This window comes from Rhincodon typus, chromosome 26 (assembly GCF_021869965.1).
Source record: "Rhincodon typus isolate 14 chromosome 26, sRhiTyp1.1, whole genome shotgun sequence".
Classification (NCBI taxonomy): domain Eukaryota; kingdom Metazoa; phylum Chordata; class Chondrichthyes; order Orectolobiformes; family Rhincodontidae; genus Rhincodon; species Rhincodon typus.
In genome coordinates, this window is record NC_063357.1 from 8,178,952 (window position 1) to 8,199,452 (window position 20,501).

The window sequence follows — 20,501 nt, forward strand, 5'->3', positions numbered from 1 at the left end:
AATCAGGAGCAAAAACAGAAGTTCCTGGAAAAGCTCAGCAGGGTCTGGCAGCAACTGTGAAGAAAAAAATATCAGTTAACGTTCCGGGTCCAATGACCCTTCCTCAGAACTTGAGATTTTATACTACTGTTTTTATACTTTATACTTTGCTTTGTGGGTACATTTGAATGAAGTCAGTCAGGGCAGAGATCACATCAAGCTAGAACAACAGTGTGCCCAATGTAATCTGCGTTTTACAATTCTTTTATTTTCACCCTTTTTATTCTGAGCTGCGAGTCTGTAACTGAGAAGCACTTTTTGTGAAATGCATTAATGAACGCTGTTAACTGTTTCAAATCAGTTAAAATGATGGGGGAGGAAGTTGTGATCCTGGGACAGGAAAGTTTGTGAACATTTTTGATTCTGCTTGTTTTGGAGTTTTCTTTTTTTTCTCAAAAGGATGCTCAGTGCCAAATGTATTATTTTTGGAAGAATAGCAGGTTATTTGCGTGAGATCCAGGAAATTGGCTGCAGCAATAAACTTCACGGAAATTGGACGAGTTGAGGGACATTGTAAAATGTCTCTGTGGGGAAGCCGAGGGGCTCCTGAGAGAGAGAGAGAGCCACACAGGTGAGATCTCTTGTTCTCAAAACATCGAGAAGATGTCACAAAAACACAAGGAACGTCATTAAGCTGCGAGAAGTGGAACTGTTTAAACTAGCTAAAGCATCTGCCCTTCCAAACAACACAGAGAGAATGCCAGAGAAACTTAGCAGCTCTGGCAGCTTCTGTGGAGAGAGGGACATGGAGTTAATGTTTCCAGTTTGCTGCAACTTCCTCAGGATTTCAAATTCTTCAGTTCTGAACAAGAGTCGTAAGAATGTAGGAACTAAGAGCAGGAGGAGGCCTTCTGCCCCTCAAGCCTGTTCTGCCACTTGATACAATCATGGCTGATCTCATCTCGGATTCAGCTCCAATTGTCTGCCTGCTCCCCATAACCCCTCACACAATTACGAATTAAAAATCTGATGAGGAGTCATCTAGACGCGAAATGTGAGCTTGCTGTCTTTCTACGGATGCATTGTTTTTTTTTTCAGCACAGATTCCAGCATCTGCAGTAATTTGCACGTCTTTAAAAATCTGTCTGTCTCCTCCTTAAGTTTGCTCAATGTCCCGGCATCCATCATCCTCTGGGGTGGTGAATTCCACAGTTTCTTTGAGAGAAGTAATTTCTCCTTATCCCTGTTTTAAAACTGCTATCCCTTATTCTAAAACTATAACCTCTTACGCCCCACATGAAGAAACATACTCTCCACGTCGACTTTGTCAATCCCCTTTAGCACTTTATACACCTCCATTAGATCCCCTGTCATTCTCTAAAATCCAGAGAATATAGACCTAAACTGCTCAATCTCTCCACATAAGACAAACCCCGCATCCCTGGAATCCATCCTGTGAAACTCCTCTGAACTGACTCTGATGTAACGACATCTCTCATCAAGTAAGGGGACAAAAACTGAGTGCAGTCCTCCAGGTGCAGTTATAGCAACACTTTCCTACTTTTATACTCTATTCCTTTAGTGTATTGGCCTCGAAACTTTGTTTCTCTCACCACGGTTCTGCTGAGTTTCTCCAGCACTTCTTGTGTTTGTTTCAGGTTCAGCTTCCTCAGTCTTTTGCTTTTATTTGTCTTACACACTGTACGGGGTGAGGAGTAGGGAAGGTAACGCAGATTTGAATTTACAATGTCCGCAGAAGTAAGCGCAGTGCAGTTTAATCTTTTTTATCACCGGCTGCATCTGTTTTAAGTTGTTCGTTCATTTTTACGTAAGAAATTGATTGAAATCAAACAACGAAGGAAACCAGCTCCTAAAAGCTTCATTTCAGCAGAGTTCACATGCTCAAATTCAAGAAAGTAGAGTGATTTGCATTTACGTAGAGCTTTTTGAAGTCTCAGAGTGGTTTACAGCCAACAGACTGTAGTCACTGTTGTAATACCAAAGTTATGGCAGCCAGTTTGTACACAGCAAGCTCCCAGAAACAGAAACGCGATAATGACCAGATAATCTGTCTCTCTAGTGTTGGGTTGAGGGACAAATATTGACCAGGCCACCACTGATACATTCCTCAGCCTCATAGAGTCATACAGCATGGAAACAGACCCTTCAGGCAACATGTCCATGCTGACCAGATATCCTAAATTAATCTAGCCCTATTTGCCAGCATTTGGCCCATATCCCTCTAAACTCTTCCTACTCATATACCCATCCAGATGCCTTTTAAATGTTGTAATTGTACCAGGCTCCACCACTTCCTCTGGCAGCTCATTCCATACACGCACCACCCTCTGTGTGAAAGTGTTGCCCCTTAGGTCCCTTTTATAACTTTCTCCTCTCATCTTAAACCTATGCCTCTAGTTTTGGACTCCCCCACCCTGGAAAAGAGACCTTGCCTATTCACCCTATCCATGCCTGTCATGATTTTATAAACCTCTATAAGGTCACCCCTCAGCCTCCAACACTCCAGGGAAAATAGCCCCAGCCCATTCAGCCTCTCCCTGTAGCTCAAAAATCCTCCAATTTGGCAACATCCTTATAAATCTTTTCTATACCCTTTCAAGTTTAACAACATTGTTCCTATAAGCAGCAGCATGAGATCAAACTGTTTTGAAAAATCAGGTTTGGACCCTAAGCTAGACGCGGAATACAGCACTGATTTTGTCTGTCTGTCTCTCCTGTTTCTCTCTCTGCCTCTGTGCACAACCTTTCACGACACTGGGTCTAGGTTCCACCTCCTGGCAGCAAATCGATAGTAAACAAGGCTTGTGTTGGAGATGTGAAACCCTGATAAAAGTTACATCAATGCCAGAGACCTGACCATTTGAGACTTGAGAATGCAAACAGCATCAACTTATAGCAGTAACAAACAACATGGGTGCAAACGTCTTTGATAGTGAGAGGACTGTGATGCTGTTTCCTCTCTGCCTCCCCCATGAGGGGCATGGAAAGGGTGAATAGTCAAGGTCTTTTCCCCAGGAGAGGGAGTCCAAAACTAGAGGGTATAGGTTTAAGGTGAGAGGGTATAGATTTAAAAGGGACTCGAAGGGCAACTTTTTCACGCAGAGGGTGGTGTGTGTATGGAACAAGCTGCCAGAGGAAGCATTGGAGGCTGGTTAAATGGCAATATTTAAAAAGCATCTGGATGGGTGTATGAATAGGAAGGGTTTAGAAGGATGTGGGCCAAATGCTGGCAAATGGGACTAGGTCAGATTGGGATGTCTGATCAGCATGGACAAGTTGGACTGAAGGTTCTGTTTCTGTGTTGTATGACTCCATGACTCTATTTATCTTCCTCCAAGGGCAGCTATCACAGCCATGGCACGGTGGCTCAGTGGTTAGCACTGCTGCCTCGCAGCACCAGGGACCTGGGTTCAATTCCACCCTTGGGCTGTGTGAAGTTTGCATGTTCTCCCTGTGTCTGTGTGGGTTCCCTCCAGGTGCTCTGATTTCCTTCCACTGTCCACAGATGTGCAGGTTAGGGTGGATTGGCCATGCTAAATTGCCCAAAGTGTGTAGACTAGGTGGGTTAGCCATGGGAGATGCAGAATTACAGCGATGGGCTGAGTCTGAGTGGGACATTCTCTGGTGGGTCAGTGTAGACCCATTGGGCTGAATAGCCTGCAGAGATTCTATGCACTACATCTTCACATGTATCATGGGGCGCCAGGCCACTTTGTGATAACTATAAACCTAAATTCATAATTGGGTCTAAACATTTTCCTGCCAGCTTTTCTTTTTCAGGTTTCTTTCAGAGTGTCTGGAAGAAAAAGAGGGAGATTATTTATGAAGAAAGAGTGGTCAGTTATGTGAAGGCTGGGGTGGGGGGGAGGGAGAGGTGGAAGAGACTGCTCTTTTAAAGCCCCATGATCTTTGCACTTTGGGGTCAGAGTAATGCTGGTTCCCGGTAATGAGCCTATTGTGTGAAAAGCCTCCAGAATGTATCTCCATGAAAATGCAGCCATGACTCCCCTCCCCCAGAAATACTTTAAAAGCAGGGGGGGGCCCTAACCTGGACATGCATGCAGTTTTTGAAAGAGGTTGTGACGGGGAAGGCTGTTAACTATCGAGAGTAACATGGGAAGTATCATTTCTACTTCCTGCTTTTACATAAATCTGAATGTTCCCAATCAGGTGTAAAATTTAATCTTTATTTCTGCGCTTTCAGCAACTCTTTTGATTTTTACTCTAGCCCCCGGGCAGCATCCAAATGCTTTGGGTGTGAAACTGCAGGAACATTGGAACCTGGGCGCCATTTTAATTTTAATTTTGGAACAAAATCCTGTCACCTCGTCCCTCGAAAACTTTGGAGCCAGGGAAGGAGTTGCATTTGTATTGCGCCCTTCACAACGCCAGGTTGGCCCCAACAGTGCTGTGCAGCCAATGAAATGTGTGTAATCACTCTTACCGATGGAGGAAATGTGGCAGGCGATTTGCACACAGGAAGATCCCGCAGACAGCGACATGATGATCAGCTGCTCTGCGTTAGTCGTCCCGTTTTGAGGATATTGGCCAGCACATGGAGGAGAACTCCCTTCTCATTTTCTGAAATAAGTGCCCGGGATCTTTTACATTCGGCTGAGATGGCTTCAGTTTGATATCTCATCCAAAGATGGCCCCATTGACACTGCAGCACTTCCTCAGCGCCACACGGGAGCGTCAGCCTGCAGTTTTCTGTGCTCAGATTCCAGGAGTGGGGCTCGAACCCACAACCTTCTGACTCAACACGAGTGACTACAGAATGAAAGCAGTGTTTCTCTCTGCCTGCTCCTTGTGGAACAGATTTTGCTGAAAGCCCACACCACAGGATCCAGTTGGAATCGCACCTCCAAGGACTCACTGTTTTATGAAAAAGACAATACAGCAGTTCTGAAAGGCACTACAGGAACTGTGTCAAACAGAACAGCAACAACCTGTATTCAAATAGCACCTTTAAGCTGCTAAACTTTCCCAAGGTCACGTTTCAAACAGAATTTGACACCGAACCATGTAAGGAGATAGCAGAACAGGTCATACAGCCATAGAGCTATACAGCACAGAAACAGACCCTTCAGTCCAATTTGTCCACGCTGACTGGATATCCTAAATAAATCTGGTCCCATTTGCCAGCTTTTGGCCCATATCCCTCTGAACCCTTCCTATTCGCATACCCATCCAGATGCCTTTTAAATGTTGTAATCAAACCAGCCTCCACCATTTCTTCTGGCAGTTCATTCCATACACACGCCACCCTCAGTGTGAAATAGTTGCCCCTTAGGTCCCTTTTAAATCTTTCCCCTCTAGTTTTGGATTCCCCACTTCAGAGAAAAGTCCTTGTCTATTTACCCCGCCCATGTTCCCCATCATTTTATAAACCTCTGTGAGGTCACCTTCACCTCTGATGCTCCACAGAAAATAGCCCCAGCATATTCAGCCTCTCCCTAAAGCTTAAAGCCTCTAATCCTGGCAACATACTTGTAAATCTTTCCTGAACCCTTTCAAGTTTCACAACATCCTTCCTGTAGCAGGGAGACCAGAATTGCATGCAGTATTGACCTATGGGTTGGTCAGAAATCTGGGTTTTGAGGAGAAGAGAAAGTTGCAAGAGGTCCAAAAGTGTATCCCAGATCTCAGGGCCCTGATCCTTATCATAGAGAGCCGTGGGACAGAATCCTTGTGTATGTTTACGGCTGAGATAGATTCTTGATCATTCAGGAAGTCAAAGGTTATGGGGAAAGGGCATGAAAGTGGTCATGAGGAATGTTGGATCAGCTGTGATCCTATTGAATGGTGGAGCAGGCTTGAGGGGCCAAATGGCCTACTCCTGTTCCTATTTCATAGAATCATCATATCATGGAAGCCCTACCTACATTTCCCACAGCTAATCCACCTAATTTACCCACCCCAGATATTATGGGCAATTTAGCATGGCCAGTCCAACTAACCTGCTCATCTTTGGACAATGGAAGGAAACCAGAACACCCTGAGGAAGCCCATGCAGACACAGGGAGAATGTGCAAACACCACACAGGCAGTCACCCAAGGGTGGAATCGAACCTGGGGCCCTAGCACCGTGATTCAGCAGCGCTAACCACTGAGCCACCAGCTCTTATAGCTGAAGCATGGTGGAGTGATTAATCTGATCCTAACCATCTTGTGTTGTAAGTGAAACAGGGAATTGCTGTTACTGACACTAGTTTACACCAGGTTAGCACTCGTAGATTTGCTGAGCCAACGAATCCCTCGTTTACAAAGTGGCAAAATATCTTCCTGCACTAGAAATCCCTGAACTTGCTTCTGTCTTTCTCAGTGTAACTTGCCTGATGTTTTCCTGTTGGGCAGTCAGTGAGGAATATTACGTTCCACGAGGCCAGTATTAACTACATGTAGGACTGATCGAATATATCATTTGGAAAGTTGCATCATTTGGTTCACTGTTGGTTTTCCAGTTTCAAGACAAACTTAGGCATCACCTTTTGAAGCAAATTTATCAAGGACAGAGGGAGAAGTGGATAGGAGAGAATAATAGACATGCTAGCAACGATGATTGATGTGTAACTGAGAAGACAGGACATAGGTTTAGCGATAAGTTCTAGATGTGCTGAGATGTTTGAAGGCTTTACATTGTTTCTGTGTCATGGTGAGATCCACAGCAAGCCAGATGTTTGGTGTCCCCCTGCCTCTGGTGTTTGTTAGAGGTTGTGACACTGGTCAACAATATTGTCCAATTCCATTAATCATTGTCCTTCCCATGATGGGCTCTTCCCATTCTACTATGACAAAACAGAATTGCGGATGATGGGGATCTAAAACAAAAGCAGAAATTGATGGAGAAACTCAGCAGATCTGGGAGGATCTGTGAAGAGAGAAACAGTTAATGTTTGAAGTCCAGTGACCCTTCTTCCCTGTAGGAGCAAATTATTGCAGACACTGGAATCTGGACTGGAAACAAGAAATGCCGGGGATCACAGTGGGTCAGGCAGTGTGAATGGAGAGAAAGCAAGCTAACATTTCAAATGTAGACTGCCTGTCCCGGTGTGATCTTCAGCATTTCTTGTTTTCAGACCCTTCTTCCATGTTAACTGTGATGACTGTCTTCATTTTTATATAGTTAAAGAAGCTCTTGCAGTCCATCTTGACATTACTTGCAAGTTTACCTTGAAGGTTTATCTTCTCTCTCTGTTTTTAAACACTCCCATTCCTCTGGCTTACCATTAATTTTTGCCATATTGTATGATTTTTCTTTCAATTTGATGTGATCTTTAATGTTCCTGCTTAACCACAGTTGGCTTATCCCTTCCTAGAATCCTTCTTTCTTACTGTGATACATGTTTGCTGTGAGCCATGAGTCTTTTTCTTAAACTATTTACAAAATACACTGGTTTGACGATAGTGAATTGATGATGAGACACAGGCATGTTGATTGTGTTGGGGTACGGTGTGGGTGAAGAGAGAGAGAGATCTCCACTTAACTTTGTTCAGTAGTGTCATCGGTTCTGACAGCCACTTGAATAAACATTGGTGGTCGTCTTCAAATCCTATCAGAAAATAAAAATCAATTTTCAATTTGAAATGTTGAATTTTTAGTTAATGGTCCAACGATCTCAGGTCATTGTGATGATGCATTTTGAGCGTAGAATCATAGAGTTGTACAGCATGGAAACAGACCCTTCAGTCCAACTCATCCATGCCTACCAAATATCCTAAATTAATCTAGTCCCATTTGCCAGCATTTGGCCCATATCCCTCTGAACCCCTCCTATTCATGTACCCATCCAGATGCCTTTTAAATGTTGTAATTATACCAGCCTCCACCACTTCCTCTGGCAACTCATTCTATACACAGACCACCCTCTGCATGATAAAGTTGTCCCTTAAGTCCCTTTTATATCTTTCCCCTCTCACTTTAAACCTATGCCCTCTAGTTTTGGACTCCCTCACCTCAAGGAAAAGACAGTGTCTATTTACCCTATCTATGTCCCTCGTGATTTTATAAACCTCTATAAGGCCACCCCTCAGCCTCTGATCCTCCAGGGAAAATGGCCCCTATTCAGCCTCTCCCTATAGCTCAAACCCTCCAATCCTGGCTACATACCTGTAAATCTTTTCTGAACCCTTTCTAGTTTCACAATATCCTTCATATAGGACGGAGACCAGAATTGCATGCGATACTCCAAAAGTGGCCTAACCAATGTCTTGTACAGCTGCAACATGACCTCCCAACTCCTATACTCAATGTACTGCCCAATAAAGGCAAGGATACCAAACACCTTCTTCTCTGCCCTATCTCTCTGCGACTCCACTTTCAAGGAAGTATGAACCTGCACTCCAAGGTCTCTTTGTTCAGCAACACTCCCCAGGACCCTACCATTGAGTGTATAATTCCTGTATAGTTCTGAGGAAGGGTCGCCGGACCCGAAACGTTAACTCTGTTTTCTCCTCCACAGATGCTGCCAGAACTGCTGAGCTTTTCCAGCAACTTTGTTTTTGTTCCTGTGTATAATTCCTGCCCTGATTTGCCTTTCCAAAATGCAGCACCTCACATTTATCTAAATTAAACTCCATCTGCCACTCCTCGGCCCATTGGCCCATCTGTTCGAGACCCCGTTGTCCCATGTGTAAATTTTTTCACCAGTTTAAGTGAGAACAAATTCTGACTGACATGGGGAGGCTAGGGCTGGATTTTAACGAATACCGTGCACATTAAGTTAGTGACAATGATATTAGGCCTGCAACTCGCAGATTGAGACCTTGACAAAGAGTTAAATTGCCTTCTGTAATTCTGGGAACCTTTGGGGCTGTGTCACAATATAATCAAGAAGACTGGTTTTTACGTAGTCCATTAAATCCCTTCAGAATAGTAATCCCGTCACACATCCAGTCTGGTTCACGTGTGTCCATTCCCAACTTATAATTCTTGGGATAGCAGGATCGATTTATGAAGAGAGACTCATCAGTTATTTTCACTGAATTACAATTGGAATTAGCGTTCTTGTCACATGTACTCAAATGAAAATTGAGGTGAAAATTGTGCAAATTAAGGTGCCATCTTAGGTACTAAAGTCTCTAGGTACAGCTTTTTCAGTCACAGTTCTTGGAAAAATAGAGCAGTAAAGAAGTATCCAGCAATGCAGATTTAGGAATAAATTATAAAATGGAGTTTAGACAAATGAGGGGTATGGCATATAAACCTTTAAGATTCTGACAGGACTAGACAGGGTAAATACAGGAACGATGTCCCAATGACCTGGGGTCGAAGTGTAAGGATACGGGGTTGGCCACTTAAGACCGAGGTAAGGAGAAAATTCCTTCACCCAGAGAGTGGTGAGCCCATGGGTGCTTTTAAAATAATTTCGTTTTCAGTCTGGTGATTACTAATCCATCCCGACTTGGAAATATGTCATCATTCCTTCACTGTCGCTGGGTCCAAATTCCTGGAAATCCTTCCCTGACAGCACTGCCCATGGATTGCAGTGGTTTAAGGAGGCATTTCCACACCAACTGCTCAAGGGAGATAATGGCTGGGCAATAAATTCTTACTTCACCAGCAATACCAATAACTGAAGCAGACAAGAAATCAAAAAAAGGCCAGTCATCCAAAAAGGGATTGGAACCAGTGACTAAGGTTAGAAGCTTGTACTTTGGAATGGGGTTGAAAGCCGTCACCTACTAACTCAGAAACCAGAGAGTTACCAACTTGTCAAAGCTGGACAAAACTGGTAGCATGTGTCTTACTGCATCTCAGTTCAGTGTCATATCACCGGGTTCATTCACTTACTGAGTGTTCTTGTAGCTTTATGTATAACTCCAGACTGCACTTTCTTTTCCCCACCAGTAACAACTACAGTTTCAATTCCTTTCTCTTTACCTGCTCCAATGTCTATATTCCTTTACTCTCGCCACCAGAAAAAAGTACATGTATAAGTTTTGGGAAAGACTGAAGGAGAGGGATCACCGTCATGTGCCCTTTGTCCCATAACCCATCCTTCCACCTGTGCAGAGAGAGGTCTTTCCATGTCTCTTTGTCCTGAGTGTTCATCTGCCAATAACTTCCTTCCGAACCGTCCAACATTGATATTCTCTGCCTTCCTGTTCCTTGTTTTTCGTGATATCTTTCTTTCACAATGTCTCCTGTAAGTTCATTTCCTCGTGAAGTCTGAGTAGGGCATGCTTTCTGTCTGTTCCAAATTACAGTCAACACATTCCTTCCTTCATTCACCCACACCAGGCTTCTTTGTTTTGTTAATGTCTCTGCTCAACTGTTCCTTTCCATTCTCCCCTAACCTCGTATTTCAAAACTATTCAAAAACATAGAAAATAAGAGCAGCAGTAGGGTATTCGGCCCTTCAAGCCTACATTGTCATGCACTACGATCACAGCTGATCATCCAGCTCAGTACCCTGTTCCACTGGATAGCTGGTTTGTGATGTAGACTGATACCAATTCCCACGGAGAGCCATTGTTTCCATGAAGGACTGTCCCTCGCAACCTCTCCCGTCACCTGAGGCATGGTGACCAGCAGGTTAAACCACCAGGTGTCCCTCTCTGATGAGAGAGCAGCCCTACGGCCTGGTAGGACTATGGTGCCTTTACCTTTTACCACATACCTTTTACCCTAAGAACTACATCTAACTCCTTCTTAAAAACATTCAACGTTTTGGCCTCAAACACTTTCTGTGGCAGTGAATTCCACAGGCTCCCCACTCTCTGGGTTGAAGAAGTTTTTCCTCATCTCAGTCTTAAATGGCCAACCCCATGTCCTTAGAATGTGACCTCAGGTTCGGGACTCCCCGGCCCTTGGGAACATCCTTCATCCTTCTTGAACTTCCTTCCCACATTTACCATAAAAGTTAGTGTCCCCTTGCTGCAGAATCCAGATCGCACATCTGTACAAAGCAAGACTTCAATTCAACCTCATTACAAGTTTCTTCCTGAGGGTTGGCTTTACTCGGTGAGTGAAAAAGTGGCTGATTGATCTGGAATGTTGATCCCTAATAACTTTTCAAAATTCTGAAAGGGTTTGCTGGAGCAAATGTGGATGAGATGCAGCTACATTCTTTGTGTCTAAAACTAGAGACTGTAAACATGAGATCAGAAATTGTTGGAAAAACTTAGCAGGTTTGGCAGCATCCGTGGAAGGTTAATGATTCAAGTTGTGTCAAAGGGTCACTGGACTTGAAACGTTAACTCTGTTTCTCCCTCCACAGATTTTTGCCAGGTCTGTTGAGTTTCTTCAGCACTTTCTGTTTTTGTTTCAGATCTCTAGCACCTACAATTCTTTGTTTTATTTTAATGTAAACATAGGATCATTTGTTCAGATCCCAACAACTTTCACAGGACCATTGGCATCATCTCAGTATTTCTCTGGCTTTCAACAAACTGTCCTCACATCTCTAATCTGTCCAATAAAGAAATACAAGAGAAATGTCTTTAGTTTGAGAATAAGAGGAATGCAGAATGTTGATACAAGAAGTGGTTGTAATGATGGCAGACAATGGTGTAGTGAAAATGTTGCTGGGCAGCACAGTGGCTCAGTGGTTAGCACTGCTACCTCACAACGCCAGGGACCTAGGTTCAATTCCACCCTCGGGCACCTGTCTGTGTGGAGTTTGCACGTTCTCCCCGTGTCTGGGTGTGCTGGTTTCCTCCCGCAGTCCAACGATGTGCAGGTTGGGTGGATCGGCCATGATAAATGTGGGGATGGGGTGGGATGTTCTTTGGAGGGTCAGTGCAGACATGATGGGCTGTATGGCCTCTTTCTGCACGCAGGATTCGGTGATTGTCATGACTAGTACTCTAGAATGTTGGGACAATGACTTGGCGATATGGGGCATTGAGTGAAAATTGAATTCAGTAAAAGTCTGGCTTGAATAAAAATGCTAACTTGATGGTGGGTGTTGTTGAATTTTGTTTAAAAGAAAACCATCTGGGTCACTAATGTCCTTTAGGGAAGGAAATGTGGTTATTTCTTAACTGTCCTTTGGATGGCCAATGAATGCTGGTTTTCAAGAAGGAGGTAAACATAGGTTACATGACTAAAGTGATCAAGGAGCATGGGGGGAGGGCAGGATTAGGCTAACGACCTCGATGATCAGCCTTGATGACATTGAATGGCAGAGCAGGCTCGAGGGGGACGAATGGCCTACTTTTGCTGCTGTCTTCTGTGTTTCTAGCCAGTGACACCCACATCCCATGAATGAACTGAAACAATGAATGCTGTTTAAACAGAAGCTAAGTAAGTACATAAAGGAGGAGCTCAGAGAAGGATTATGATGTGGTTGTGATAGATGATGATGATGAAATAGCTGGAAGGAGGCTTGAGTACAAAGACATGGATCAGTCAGGCTCCTTTGTAGGGCAGCACAGTGGCTCAGTGGTTAGCGCTGCTGCTTCACAGTGCCAGGGACCTAGGTTCAATTCCACCCTCAGGTGTTTGCACTTTCTTCTTGTGTCTGTGTGCATTTCCTCCAGGTGCTCCAGTTTCCTCCCACAGTCCAAAGATGTGCAGGTTAGATGCTAAACTGCTCACAGCATCCAGGAATGTGCAGACTAGGTGGGTTAGCTATGAGGAATGGAGGTGTGTCTGGGTGGGATGTTCCTCAGAGCGTCAGTATGGACTTGATGGGCCAAATGGCCCGCTCCCACACTGTAGTGTTTCTATGATTCATTTGCCTTGTTTCTGTGCTGTAAGTCCTGCAAACCTACCTCCTGCTTCTGCAATTTTATTTGTAAATAAATCTAGGACGGCAGTTTAACATGTGTGAAGTGATTGAATGGTATGACTTAATTTAGCTGTGTGTAGGTGGCCATCCTGCATATTCCCCAGTAACCAATTTGCCACAATTGGGGTTAATACCTAGACTAACCCAAAAATCCCTGAGAAATCGAGATGTATAAACAAAAACAGTCAGTAGCACCTGGAGACATTGAAACAGAGCTAATGTTTCAGGGTCAGTGACCTCTCATCAAAATCTGGGTATAGATTTCAGCTTCGAAGCACTCTGATCAGAACTATTGTCAAGTTATTTACTTGAGGGAATAGTTTGGGGGAGGGAGGGAGAGTTTTGTTCAAACCAGGCCACAGAGCCATCATGCTTTAAAATAAATGAGAATCTCTGCAGTGCAGATGGAGGCCATTTGGCCCATCAAATCTGCACCAACCCACCCACCCTATCCCTGTAAACCCACATTTACTACAGTTAACCCACTTGGCCTGCTGACCACAGGGCAGTTTAACATGGCCACTCCACCTTGCCAGCAAATCCCCAGGGCACTATGGGACAATTTAGCATGGCCAACCCACCTAACTGGCCATCTTTGATCTGTGGGAGGAAACCCACACAGACACAGGGAGAGCATGCAAACTCCACACAGTCAGTCACTCAGAGAGTGGGATCGAACCCAGCTCCCCAGCACTGTGAGGCAGCAGTGCTAACCACTGAGCCACCGTACTGCCTAGCATAACACAGAATGTTGCACAGGATGCTCAAATTACATTTCTGTTGGGGAGTGGGGCCAGTGACATAGTGGAAATGTCACTGACCAGTAATCCACAGCCCCAGGCTAATGTTCTGGTAACAGAAACAGACATTGCTGGAGAAACTCAGCAGGTCTAGCAGCATCTGTGCAGAGAGAGAAAGCAGAGTTAACATTTCAGGTCCAGCGACCCTTTTTAAGGTTAACACGCAAGTTCAGTTAGCACTTAGGCCGTGCTTTACTGTTGCAGATCTATTGTCTATTGAGGTGGGTAGATTTGAGTGGAGATACAGATCAATCACGGTCACATCGAATGCTGGCTGGTCTCTTCTTGTCCTTATTCTGAGGGAGAGGTTGGCGTAGTGGTAATATCGCTGGGTCAGTCATCCTGAGACCCAGGCTCATAAGGTTTAAACCTTACCAGGGCAGCTGGTAAAACTTAAGTTCACATTCACCAATCTGGAACTCACAACCAGTCCCAGTGTATGAAAACTAGCAGTAATTGTAAAATAAAACATCTGGTTTCCATATGTGCTTTAGGAAAGGAAATCTGCTGTCCTTACCCATTCTGGTCACACATGACTCCAGATCTACAGCAATGTGATTGGCTATCAACTGCCCCTTGGAATGGCCTTGCAAGCCACTCAGTTCAAGGTTAACATGCAGGTTCAGTTGGCGCTTAGGGAGGCAAATGCATTCACTTCGAGAGGGCTAGGATACAACAGCAGGAATGTACTGCTGAGGCTGTATAAGGCTCTGGTCAGACCACATCTGGAATATTGTAAACAGTTTTGGGCCGTGTATGTGGATGTGCTGGCCTTGGAGGGGGTCCAGAGGAGGTTTACAAGAATGAACCCCAGTGAATGAAGGGCTTGTCAAATGAGGAGAGGTTGGGGAGTCTGGGTCTGTTACTCCATGGAGTTTGGAAGGATGAGGGGGGGATCTAATTGAAAATTTACAGAGTACTGAGAGGCCTGGATAGAGTGGACATAGAGAAGATATTTCCACTAGTAGAAGAGTCTAGGGCCCGAGGGCACAGCCTCAGGGTGAAGGGACGACCCTTTAGAACTGAAATGGGGAGGAATTTCTTCAGCCAGAGGCTGGTGAATCTGTGGAACTCATGGTTGAAGAGGGCAGTGGAGACCAAGTCATTGGGTAATTTTAAGCCAGAGATAGATAGGTTCTTGATTGGTAAGGGAAGCAAAGGTTATGGAGGAGAAGGCAGGAGAATGGGGTTGAGAAACACGTCAGCAATGATCAAATGGCAGAGCAGTATTGATGGGCTGAATGGCCTAAATCTGCCTCAGTGTTTTATGGTATTATGGTCTTCTTCAGAACTCTGCTGAGTTTCATCTGCAATTTCTGTTTTTGCTTCAGATTTCTTTGTTTTCTTTTAAATGTTTTGGTAACATGGGTTCAAATTTCACCGTGGCAGATGGTGAAACTTGAATTCAATACAATCTAGAAAAAAGAAGGCTGGCATGATGGTGATATTGGATGTGGATTGTTGGAAAAGCCCATCTGGTTCACAGATGGCTGTTAGGAAATCTGCCGTCCTTACCTGGCTAACACGTCACTCCACCGTAATGTGATAGCCTGTTAGCTGTCCTCTCGGCAATTAGTGATGGTTCATTCTCACCAAAGCTTGTCAGACAGCACCTTTTAAACCCACGGCCACGTCCAGCTGGAATGACAAGGGCAGCAGATACAGGGGAATATCAACCCCTGCAAGATCCCATCCAAGCCTTTCCCTATCCTTACTTGGGGATATACCACCATTCCTTCACTGTTGCTTGGTCACAATCCTGGAATTCTGTCTCTTCTGGTCTCCTTACAGCACAGGGACTGCAGCGGTTCAAGAAGACAGCTCACCACCATGTTCAAAAGGGCAACTAGGGGACAGGCAATAAATGTTGGTCCAGCCAGCGAAACCCATGTCCCATGAATGAACAAATAAATGAATGCTGGTCTAGCCAATGCTGCCAACCTCTCATTGACAGAGGTTCCAAAAACATTTACCCGAGCCAAGTGTCACAGTAAATTAAGTGTTGAATTGTGCAATTCAAAATGAACAGGGACAAAATTACCAGTTGAGCAGCTCAACGACTAGTGGTTCCTTGATACAATCCAGACTGATAGGATATTGATGCACTTTTGTGGCAGGTTTATGGGAAAGCTGGGATGTGGGGAAGGAGCGAGTTCACAATAGGTTTTTAAATTGGACTCTCTGCTTAAACAAGTGAAGCTTGCATTTACACAGCAGTTTATTGCGTGTCTCGTAATGCTTCATTCACACTGGCCTGTGGAGGCAAACACAACAGCTACTCTATACACAAGGTGCCACAAACAGCGGTAAGAACAGTAACGCCTGTTCATCACGCGTGCATCTGTTTACAGTGGGTACGGAGTGTGAAATAACTGCTGAAGAGCTAATTGGGAACAGAATTTCACGCAGAAATAATTCTCCAGTGACCAGGCTATTCAATGAGGCTGGTATTCAGTGCAGTCTCCTTACAAAATATCATCCCAGGACTCTTTCTGGGTTAGCACTTCTTAAAACTAGAACAGAATGTGACAAGTAGATGTCTACCATGACTACAGTTGTGATGAGATTAAAGTTGCGTAGAGTGGGGTAAAGGGAAAGGGTTAAAGTTATGAGATGGTAAGGGGGAGGGGGTTAAAATTAGAGCAGTGCAGGATGTGTAAGTTAACCATTTGTTAGTAATTCATTCTGACTTGTAAAGTAAATGATTGATAATAAAATCAGCAGGCTCCAGTTATGTTTGGCATTTGGCAAATGTCAGCTAATTCTGAGCAGTACTGTCCCAGCAGCATTTTGCTATTAGCGCTGCACATTCAGCCTGGGGCATTGAAAAGACTTCAGGTGCTTTCTGTTACAAGGCTCACTGTTACTAACCAGTCGCACTTGTTGTCATAATGTTTTTAATTTGACTGTACGGGTCACGTGGAAGTAAGAGTGGCGTTGCAGCAATACGTTACATGGTGATCTGTGTGGCAGCACTTCACAAACTCACAAGATCCTCTGTCTACTTGGTACTATTTCAGGGGTGTGCAAGTCCAGTCCCTGGGTAATTCTCCTGCAGTACTAGCTGTTAGTGAGCAGGAATAACAGCAGCCTCAATCCCAGCTCTGCGCTGGTTTCCACTCCTATGAAGACAGGCTGGATAAGCTCAGGCTGTTTTCTTTGGAGCAGGGAGGGTACTTGCCAGAGGTGTGTAGGATTCTGAGGGGCGTGCAGATAAGAAGCGGTATAAGTTAAGGTGAAGGGCAAGAGGTTTAGAAGGGATTTGAAGAAATGAAATTCAACCAGAGGGGTGGTGGGGGTCTGGAATGTGCTGCCTGGGAGAGTTAGTTGAAGCGGGAAACCTCATAACTTTTAAAAAGTTACTTGGATGAGCTCTTGAAGTGTCATTCTAGGCTATGGGCTAAGTGTTAGAAAAAAGGGACTAGTGTAGATTTAGTGTATTTTTGGCAATATAGACTCGATGGGCTGAAGGGTTTCTTCTGGACTGTTTGATTCTGGAATCCCCTCCCAATATTCCCCTTCCTCTTGTGATGAGTTATGGAAATGTGAGGCTACGAGGCACAGTCGGTGACAAGTTTTCAGTGTCACAGCTAGAACTGAAACCTTGTGTTCTGTTAAACTCGCTCGAGAATCAGGGTTTTTTCTTCTTTATTCGTTAATGGGAGGAGGATGTCACTGGCCAGGCGGCATTTGTTGTCCATCGCTAATTGCCCAGAGGGCAGTTCAGAGTCAACCACATTGCTGTGGGTCTGGAGTCACATGTAGGCCAGATCAGGTAAGGATGGCAGTTTCCTTCCCTAAAGGTCATTAGTGAACCCAGATGGGTTTTTCTCGACATTGGCAATGGATTCGTGGTCATCATTAGATTCTTAATTCCAGGTTTTTTTTTATTGAATTCAAATTCCACCATCTGCCATGGCAGGATTCAAACCCAGGTCCCCAGAATGTTATCCAGGATTAACAGTCCAGTGATAATACCACTAGGCTATTGCCTCCCCTAAAATTAGAGCAGTGCAGGATGTGTAAGTTAACCATTTGTTAGTAATTAATTCTGGGTAAATGTGTATATCCTATTTTGCAGTCGCATGATTGTTTCTAAGAGGTATTTGTTAGTGCTGAGTCATCACATATTTGAGTGAGGCACATGCCTCAGTTCAGTGAGCTCCAAATTCCCTCTTTAATCCCCTCTGCCTCTGTCCATCTTCCCTCCTTCAAGATGCCCCTTAAAGACTAGTCTTTTTGACTGAGCTTCTCGTCATCTCTCCCTCATATCACCTTCTTTGGCTCAGTGTTTCCTTTTTTTTTGATCTGATGATGCCACGACAGGAGGTTTTGCTGCACCAAAGGTGCCACACCAATGCAAGTTGTTGTTGTTGCTGCGACATGACGTTTGCACCGCTGTGGAGCGGACTCCCTCAGTCTCGGCTTGTCCCTGGTTCCTACTCCCACCTCGCTCGACTGGAAGTGTCCCGTTTATTCTGGCTCAAAGGCCACTCGGCCCACCCTTACTCACCCATCAGACAAATTCTCGGTTCATCCCCCTCTCCAGCCGCTGTGTACAGCCTTTGCCACATCTGCTTTCGTTTGCTGTTTAGCAAACAACTCGTGCAGAACCTTGAGCAACTTCCAAACAAATCTGAAGATAACTCTTTTAGCCCTGTGACCAGGAAGACCTGTGCTGTTTTTTTGTTATTTGGGAGTGGATGTTCCTGACTGAAAGTTTTCAAAGTCTCACAGGGTCTGGCAGGATAGATACTGAGAGAAGGGTCATCTTTGGCTGTAAAGTCTAGAATTAGGGCCACAGTGGGGAGTCAGAGTTTGGGATTTTTGAATTAGGCTTATTGTCATGTGTCCTCAAGTAAAGTACAATGAAGAGTGTGCAATGTTGCCAATACGTGGCACCATCTTAGGGGTAGGGTGCCTAGGTACAAATCTTAGGGTCAAAAAATAGAGAAAAATAAAGAAAAAAAGTTACATTACGCTACAGATATACATAGTACAAGTTAGAAATTTTTTTTCTAAGAAATAAAGCTAAAAAGATAGACGTTATAGTCTTTCTTTAAGGATTTCCATGTGGTCTGACTGGGCTACACATCTTCACTCTGGGCCATTGGCCAATATTTAGGATTCCGATAAGGAGAAACCTCTTCACCCAGAAGCTAGCGTACCTACGGAACATTCTACCCCAGAGGATTGTGGATGCTCAGACTTTGAGTCAATTCCAGACTGGGGTGGTTAGATCGTTAGTCGCTAAGGGAATTGAGGGAGATTCTGGAACTCTGTCCCTAACAGCACTGTGGGTCTACCTCCAGCAGGAGGAATGCAGTGGCTCAAGAAGGCAGCTCACCCCCACCTTCTCAAGGGCAACTAGGGACGGGCAATCAATGCTGGGCCCAGCCAGCAACGCCCGCATCCCGCAAGTGAATAAAACAAAAATATGGCAAAAGCTGGGGTGATGCGATTAAGCTGGATTTAATGCAAAAATTCAGGCACAGTCTTGGACGCCAGGCACCATGGGCTTTCCATTTGATTCCTGCTCCAATTTCTCACGTTCTTGCAGCCTGCCTGTGTGCGACATGGAAACCTTTCATTCTAACAGCACGTTGGCACGGTGACATGACTACACCTCTTCAGAAGCACGTTAGCTCGAAACAACGCTGCAACTAGCTTCACAAGCCGACTGAAACCATGGCGAATGGTGAAGGAGGGAAGTCGGCTCAGTTAGTTGCCCACTGTTTTCATATCTTCACTCTGTTCCCTCAGAGAACAAGGGCCCGGGGTGGATTAACTTCATAAGGCCAGCACAGTGGCTCAGTGGTTAGCACTGCTGCCTCACAGCGCCAGGAACCCGGGTTCGATCCCACCCTCGGGCAACTGTCTGTGTGAAGTTTGCACATTCTCCCTGTGTCTGCGTAGGTTTCCTCCCACAGTCCAAAGATGTGCAGGCTAGGTGGATTAACCATGGGAAATGCAGGGTTACAGGGGTTGGGTCTGGGTGGGATACCCTTTGGAGGGCTGGAGTGGAGTCGATGGGCCAAAAGGCCTGCTTCCACACTGTTGGGATTCTACGACTTAGCCATAACCAGATAGTTTCTGTTTGGAGATGTTATTGTATACCTCTGGAGCAGGTGGGACTTGAACCTGGGCCTCGTGGTTCAGAGGTTAGGAATCTATCACAAGAGCCCCCGCATTAAACATAACTATCCCACTGAATGCCAACCATTTCCGAGCCATATATTCAGCCTCCTCTCCCTTGATTAACTGTATCTGAGTTTGAACCGTGCACCTCCCGAACTGTCGGTGGGAATTCTGCCAAACGTTTGTTCCCATAGTGCAGTGAGGTTGTGTCTCAATGCCTAGACAGCTGTATGTGACTTCTCTGGTTTTTACCTGCACTGTTCACACAAGTTGGTCACTCTTTGCGGAAAAATCACCTTGATCCCATTTATATTTGAGCCTCTGATGGACCGTTTTTAATCATACAACCCAGGAGCAAGGAGGCCCTATAGCCTAAGGAGTAGTGTCCCTGCCTCTGAGCTCGCAGCTCTGGGTTCAAGTCCCACTCCTGCACATGATGGTTCCTTCAGAAGGTTGTGTGTATTGAAAATGGTATTGTTCATTTTGTCCATTTGAAGCTACCATATACCCGGAGGGGGCAGTCTACCAGGGAGCAATAGTTACAGGGTAAACATAGGAAGGATGTTCCAATGACCAGCGAGTTCAGAATCAGGGGTCACAGTCTAAGGATATGGGGTTGGGCCATTTAGGACTGTGATGAGGAGAAATGTCTTCATCCAGAGAGTGAGGAGCCTGTGGAGTTCTCTGCCACAGAAAGCATTTAAGACCAAACATTGAGACAACAAGGTGCAGGGCTGGATGAACACAGCAGGCCAAGCAGCATCATAGGAGCAGAGAGGCTGACGTTTCGGGCCTAGACCCTTCATCAGAAAAAAAGCCTTTTTTT

At 44.9% G+C, this 20,501-nt stretch overlaps 1 protein-coding gene across 2 annotated transcripts in view; it reads left to right on the forward strand.

Annotated features, from left to right (window-relative positions):
- Positions 1-20,501, forward strand: part of nxn (nucleoredoxin) — a 185,276-nt gene that overhangs the window by 92,778 nt on the left and 71,997 nt on the right. The gene's annotated exons all lie outside the window — the stretch shown is intronic.